Here is a 6000-nt window from a genome sequence, read left to right as displayed (position 1 = left end):
CACATTGCAAAGGGAATATCACACCAAATTAACTGTGTTACTTTACAGATCCTCCATAACATTGCTTCAAAATAGCTGAACCCTTACTTAAACAAATGTGTACCTTCAAGTCCACTAGGATCATCACAGGTTGACAGCCTAACGACAACCTGGTTAAAGCCAGTCAATACAACTTTATTCAGATATAAATACCCATAAAGGTAACAATCACAAGATATGAAACACAATTAGATAAAATAAACATATAAAAACATTAAAAAAATGTAAAACTCGGCCAACCCCCTAAGATAGAGCGCAATAACAGCAGACCCCCAAACTCTGGCCACCTTCCCAGTGGGAGACTGTGCTTCAATAGCTTCCTAAAAGGCATGTTTTCCTTGTGTGTTCTTCTGACGCATTTTCAATGCCCTACGTAAATACGTCGACAGGGCCCAGGATGTCAAAGGAGCTTCCACCCTCAGCAGGAAGAGAAGCCCTGGGCCGTGCTGATTAAAGTTTAATTCTCTAAGAACGGGAACCAACAACCACCTCCTTAGCCTAGCATAGCAGGAACAAAACAGCAAGAAAAGCGCCAGATCCTCCCGAACAGCACCGCATACAGGGCAACCAGCATGAATATGCAGTCCCGCTCTATTGCGTTTACTTCCCCCAATGGCAAGCAACTAAAATGGACACTAGTGATATGACTTCTTTGGGATTTCTTCTGAGACCAAACCAGGTAGCTATTTATTTATTTGCCATGTACCCTCATCCCATGCCTACTATTTCTTCTATATGTGTCACATCTTTGTATAGTTCCTGATGTCATGTTTCCATTTTCCCAGGTGCTTTGACGCTGCACCCCTGTGAGTCAGAACATTCTAAACGTCGAAACTAAAATAAATGTATGGTGACGATGCACAGATGGGCTTCATACTAGAGGGCTCTGCAATGGCCACACCCACATCTCGTTTTATCTCGTCCATATCCAAGATTGGATGACGAACACCAGGCTTTGCCTGAATGGAAAGAAGAAGTAGACCATTGTCATCGGCTCTTCCATTGCTTGCCAGCCCCCCTTTCCTGACCTAGGAATATGAGTTCCCCTTTCACCGCGCACACTTGGCTTTATCTTTGATGGGCACCTCCCCTTTTTCCCATCAAGTTCATGATCTCGTCAAAAAATCTCACGTTCTACTGCACCTGCTCAAGTAAGTCCTGCCTTTCTTGAACAAATTCCATAAAATCAAAGTGGTAAAAGCCATGTTCCTATCCTACTTAGATGATTGTAATGAGTTTATTGAAGCCTCCCAAAAACAGAATATACCAGCTTCAGGTGCACAAACCTATGCTGGGACTGAAACTTTGGGATCTATCCAGAACCTTTTGGACTACAACTCCCACAATCCTACCCCATTACCTGTGCTGGCTAGCGGTGATGGGAGTTGCAGTCCAAGACACTCTGGAGAGACAAAGATTGCAATCCCCCCGTCTGAGGCAATGGAATAAAATTCAAAATCATTTGCTTCGTACAATGCAGATGTTGGCGACTTGGTGGAACCTGCTTCAAGCAGAAGAGAAGAAACCACTGTCTCGGTACAACTGACTAACAGCTTTCAGAAGCAAAGAGAACCACCTGTGTTTTAGGAAGCACCTCAAAGGTTATTTTAAAAAAAGCATTTTGACACTTGACTTTGCATCACTGTGGCTGTGCAAGGGGTCACCACTTTTTTCATATGGATTGTCACTCTGAAGCCCTCATGAAATTATGAACTTTATATACTATGGCTCACACATCCCTGAACTTGCACGCTGCTTTGCTGTTCTTGACTGACTGACTTTTCTAACCTTTGCTTAATAACGTTTTGGACTAGTTTGTGCATGTAGCAATTTCTCTGTTGCTTTTCCACTGCACTTTTCTTATCTACAGTTTCGCAGGGCTGTGAATGCCCTCACCCTCCTAATGATTTCACCCTTCTAATGATCTGATGCATCTTCTTCCTTCATTGTGCTCTCTCCTCACCCCCTTGGAGCACCTCAAAATGAATACATCATTGTAGGGGACTTAAACTCTAACAATAAATCTATAAATATAAAATGCTTAGGTATGTTTCCGTACTCAGATGATGCAATGTATCAGTGTTAGCTTGTCCTCTGCTGTCCAAATGGCAAAGTGCACCTCTTGTGTGCCCTTCCACTTCAAAACAACAGCTATAATTTTAACAAGCAGAATGAGCATGGATCTACACGGTCACCTTCACCTTTCAATATCGCAAACATTCATAATAATTTCAATTTATTTCTTTCTACCCCCACTTCAGTTAATTACTGGCTCAATGTTTCAGTCTCGAAAGAGTGAAACGCTGTAGGACGAATGCCTTCGCACAAGCTAAATCTGAAAGTAGGTGCTGTAATTATACTACTACATAATCTTATGCCATCACAGGGACTCTACAATGCAACAAGATTGACAATTACGCATCTATTAAGACACATCATAGAGGCCTGTGTAATTGATGGATTAAACTTAGATACTGTTCTTATAACGCGCATACCTTCCAGTCAATCTGATACCAATATACCTTTCAAATTAAAAAGAAGACAGTTTCCAATATGTCTAGCCTTTTCAATGACCATTAATAAGTCACAAGGACTCACACCCCCTTCCTGGAAACCATGAGTGGTAATTCAGATATTTAAGAAGGGGTACAGAAGTGACCCATGAAATACCGACCAATATTGACCTTTAAGATATGCTTGAACAGCGTATGTTACGCAGGGAACAGCTAGTAAATAAATGAATCTGTCATGTAACTGCTACCATTCATATACTCTATACAGTTGTGGTGGTGTTGGGGGGGGGGGGGGGCTCTATTCCATTATAAGATGCATTTCTGACATCTGATCAATGCACCAATTTGACAGTTCCCACATCACACTGCTTTCATCGCATCTCACAGCACTGTTAGAACCAGTGGTGGTAGTGGGATGGCAGGGGGTGTGGGGGTATGAGGAGTGGCAGGGAAGGTCCGGGCTGGACCTTTGGTTTGTCGCTCTTGTTGCATTGGGGGTTGAATAGACAATGCTTAAAATAATTTAAAAGATGGCATTAGAGTCATAACGATAGAAATATCCAAACAATATATTAAAAATAGAAATATTTTATTTAACTGTGTATGCAAATTGAACAAGATACTACTGGAGACGTACAACTCGTTAGAACATGTTTGTTAGTTTTCTCATCAACACTAAAACACACAATTTCAAACACAGCTGAAACATATTGTGACTGGCATTAATTCATTCTTGCCCATTTTTTTTTCCAGGCCCATTTGCTCGAGGCCCACTTGTTTGCAATTTTTAAACACATTTCCTCGCAAGAAGATATGGGGGTTTGGGGTTAGGTATTTAATTATGGTGGGGGGTTGGAGGGGCGCAGGGGTCTCCCCCCTGCATTTTACTTGCGAGGAAATGTGTTTAAAAAAAATGGAAACAAATGGTCCTCCAGCAAATTTCCCCAAAACAACATCACAGAACTGCATTAAGTTAGTACTGCATTGGGCTGCAAATAGTGTCGGCAGATAAAAAATGACATTTTTCCAACAGGTATAATGAGGAAGTCATTCCGGCCATGACAGGTCAGGCTTTAATGTTCATTCTACTGTATCTGTTTCTTTTAATAAATGATAATATTTTTTATAAAACAGTAATTGAGCAAAACTGAAATTCACTACTTTGGGCAAGTCCATTTCCCTACCTTATACTTAATCCACTCCGAAGTTTCCAGTAGGCATCTGTATGTAGTAGGGTGCACCCAAAAGTGAAATTACTATTCGGTCGAATACTACATAGCTGACCCAAGTATTCCACCAAATACCCATTATCCAGGTAATGGGTATTGCTTGATCATCTGAGCCAAGCTGATGCTTAATTTGTCCCTGGAGAGAGAAAATGCATCAGGACGCTTTTCCGGACCCTTTGACCTGAAGGTACGCACTGTAAAAAAGAAATGAACTGGTGGTACGCCGTGCCACTGATTTCTATTACACTTCCACCTCTGCTTAGAACAATCCTACAATCTCTGTCAGGACAGGTACGGTCGCAGCCCGTTCACACTACATTCGGTGGCAGCACTCACTTCCTTAAATCAGGATGGCTGCCCATTACCCGCCTTGCAGTGTATTAATGCCCCAATATTCGGTAGCTGTTCTCCCAAACATTTTTTGAAGGTGAATGGAGATGGTGGACCAGCGATTATTTTCTTAGCCCCTCTCAGACCTAATCTTTAGGCGTAGATGGGCTATTGACTATTCCCCTAACTTTTTTATAATTTTTATCTAGGATTCTAATTGTTTAAATATGCCCAGGAACATATGGTTTTGACAGGGACTCTGCTGGCCGTGTCATCCTTCTCTACTAAACATCTGTACATTCCCAGTACAGAGCCTTCTGGGAGACTTGTCCTTGTTATTTGCCAGCCAGTCAGCATCCTGGAACACAGGGATGTACCCCATGTTCTAGGACAGCTTATCTCTGCTCTCCATGTGCCGGGATTCCTGCTGCAACCTGCCTCTTTCGCAAAGCACTTGCACACCTCGCCCTAAAGCCTCACAGTGGACCTTGCTTCACTTTGGATCTCAAGAGGATAGTTCAGGGGCAACGTGCTCGTCTTGGAACACTCAGCAACACAGGTTCGATCCCCAGGTCTGTGCTTAGAAATCTCTGGGTATCAAGCACGTTATACATAACCGGATCTGCGTGAAATGGCCGAGTTGAAAAATCCGACTACCAAAAGTCCTGTTTTTCCCCCCATTTGTTCGCATACACATGTGGGGAAGACCCCCCAAATCCCCCAACCTTACGCCTATACAGTTTTATTAATTTTACCCCCGCCCCCCACATATACATATGCGAACAAATGGGGGTCAGACCTTTGGTACTCAGACTTTTCTACCTCAGTAATTTAGTCCTATTCCTAAATAACCTATCATATCACTGGGGCCTACCTTGGCTTCGGCTACAAGGCTGTTACCGCTGCAGCCTGCCTTACAACGCTCTATTAATGAAACCCTCTCCACCAGTGCCAGCTCTACCATCGAGACCAACTCCCCTCAACCCAAGCCGGTCTCTCCCTTTGTGATGAGGCACTTTTCAAGAGAGCTTCTCTTTGGTGATTGTTGAGTCGCTGTTGAGGGTCTCCTCTGACTCATGGTCTCCCCCACAGGGGTATTGCTAGGTCTGGAAAAGATCTGGGGCTACGCTAATGTCGGGACTCGGGGCTAGCTAGCCTTTTGGCAGTAGCCTCTGAGCTTCTATCCGGGCTACAACTAAAAGACCCGGGGCTATAGCACATCTAGCCCCCTCTTGCAACACCTCTCTGGGCTGGAATTCTGGAGGTAGCTCAACAATTGAGGGCTTGCCATTCGCTGTCTGAGTTTGCACCATAGTTTCCCTGAGGAGGTCTGAGGATTCCCGGCCTTGGTCATTGCGTGCCGCCGGCTCTGACCATCAAGTTATCATGGACTATATATATAGGTCTCCAAAGGTATCACAGGACTTTGCATATATGGGTCCTGCATTATCCTTCTCCTAGGAAGCTATCACGTCACCTGTGTGTGCGCGCGTCATGCCACTTATTGTCTCCCAGAGGATTCTGTAGGGTTTAACCTGCATTCTGTGGGCACGGGTTGCGAAGGCAGGCGTTCTGCATTTGTCCATTCAGCTTAGGTGGGCGCAGTTCTCAATCGTACTGAGTGTCCTTAGAAATCCCCCCGCCCCTCCTCCCGTGCATACATGCAACCGTTTAGTTCCTCTGAGAGAGAGAATTGTTCACGAAAATCGGGAGCATGACATTTCCCCATTGAATTGCATTGGGGTCAGGGATCTTTTAGACGGAAGACAGTAAAAAATAGCAACTTTTTCTACAGGATAATCGGGTGTCTCCCGCCTAACTGGGGGGGTTGGCATGTATGCGTATAGCGTCAGAGTTAGGAGGATTGAAGGGTATTCACCATCGTTTCC

Source organism: Ambystoma mexicanum, chromosome 7p, assembly GCF_040938575.1.
Source record: "Ambystoma mexicanum isolate Mex_15411 chromosome 7p, UKY_AmexF1_1, whole genome shotgun sequence".
Lineage (NCBI taxonomy): Eukaryota > Metazoa > Chordata > Amphibia > Caudata > Ambystomatidae > Ambystoma > Ambystoma mexicanum.
Note: the sequence above shows the minus strand (reverse complement) of the source record.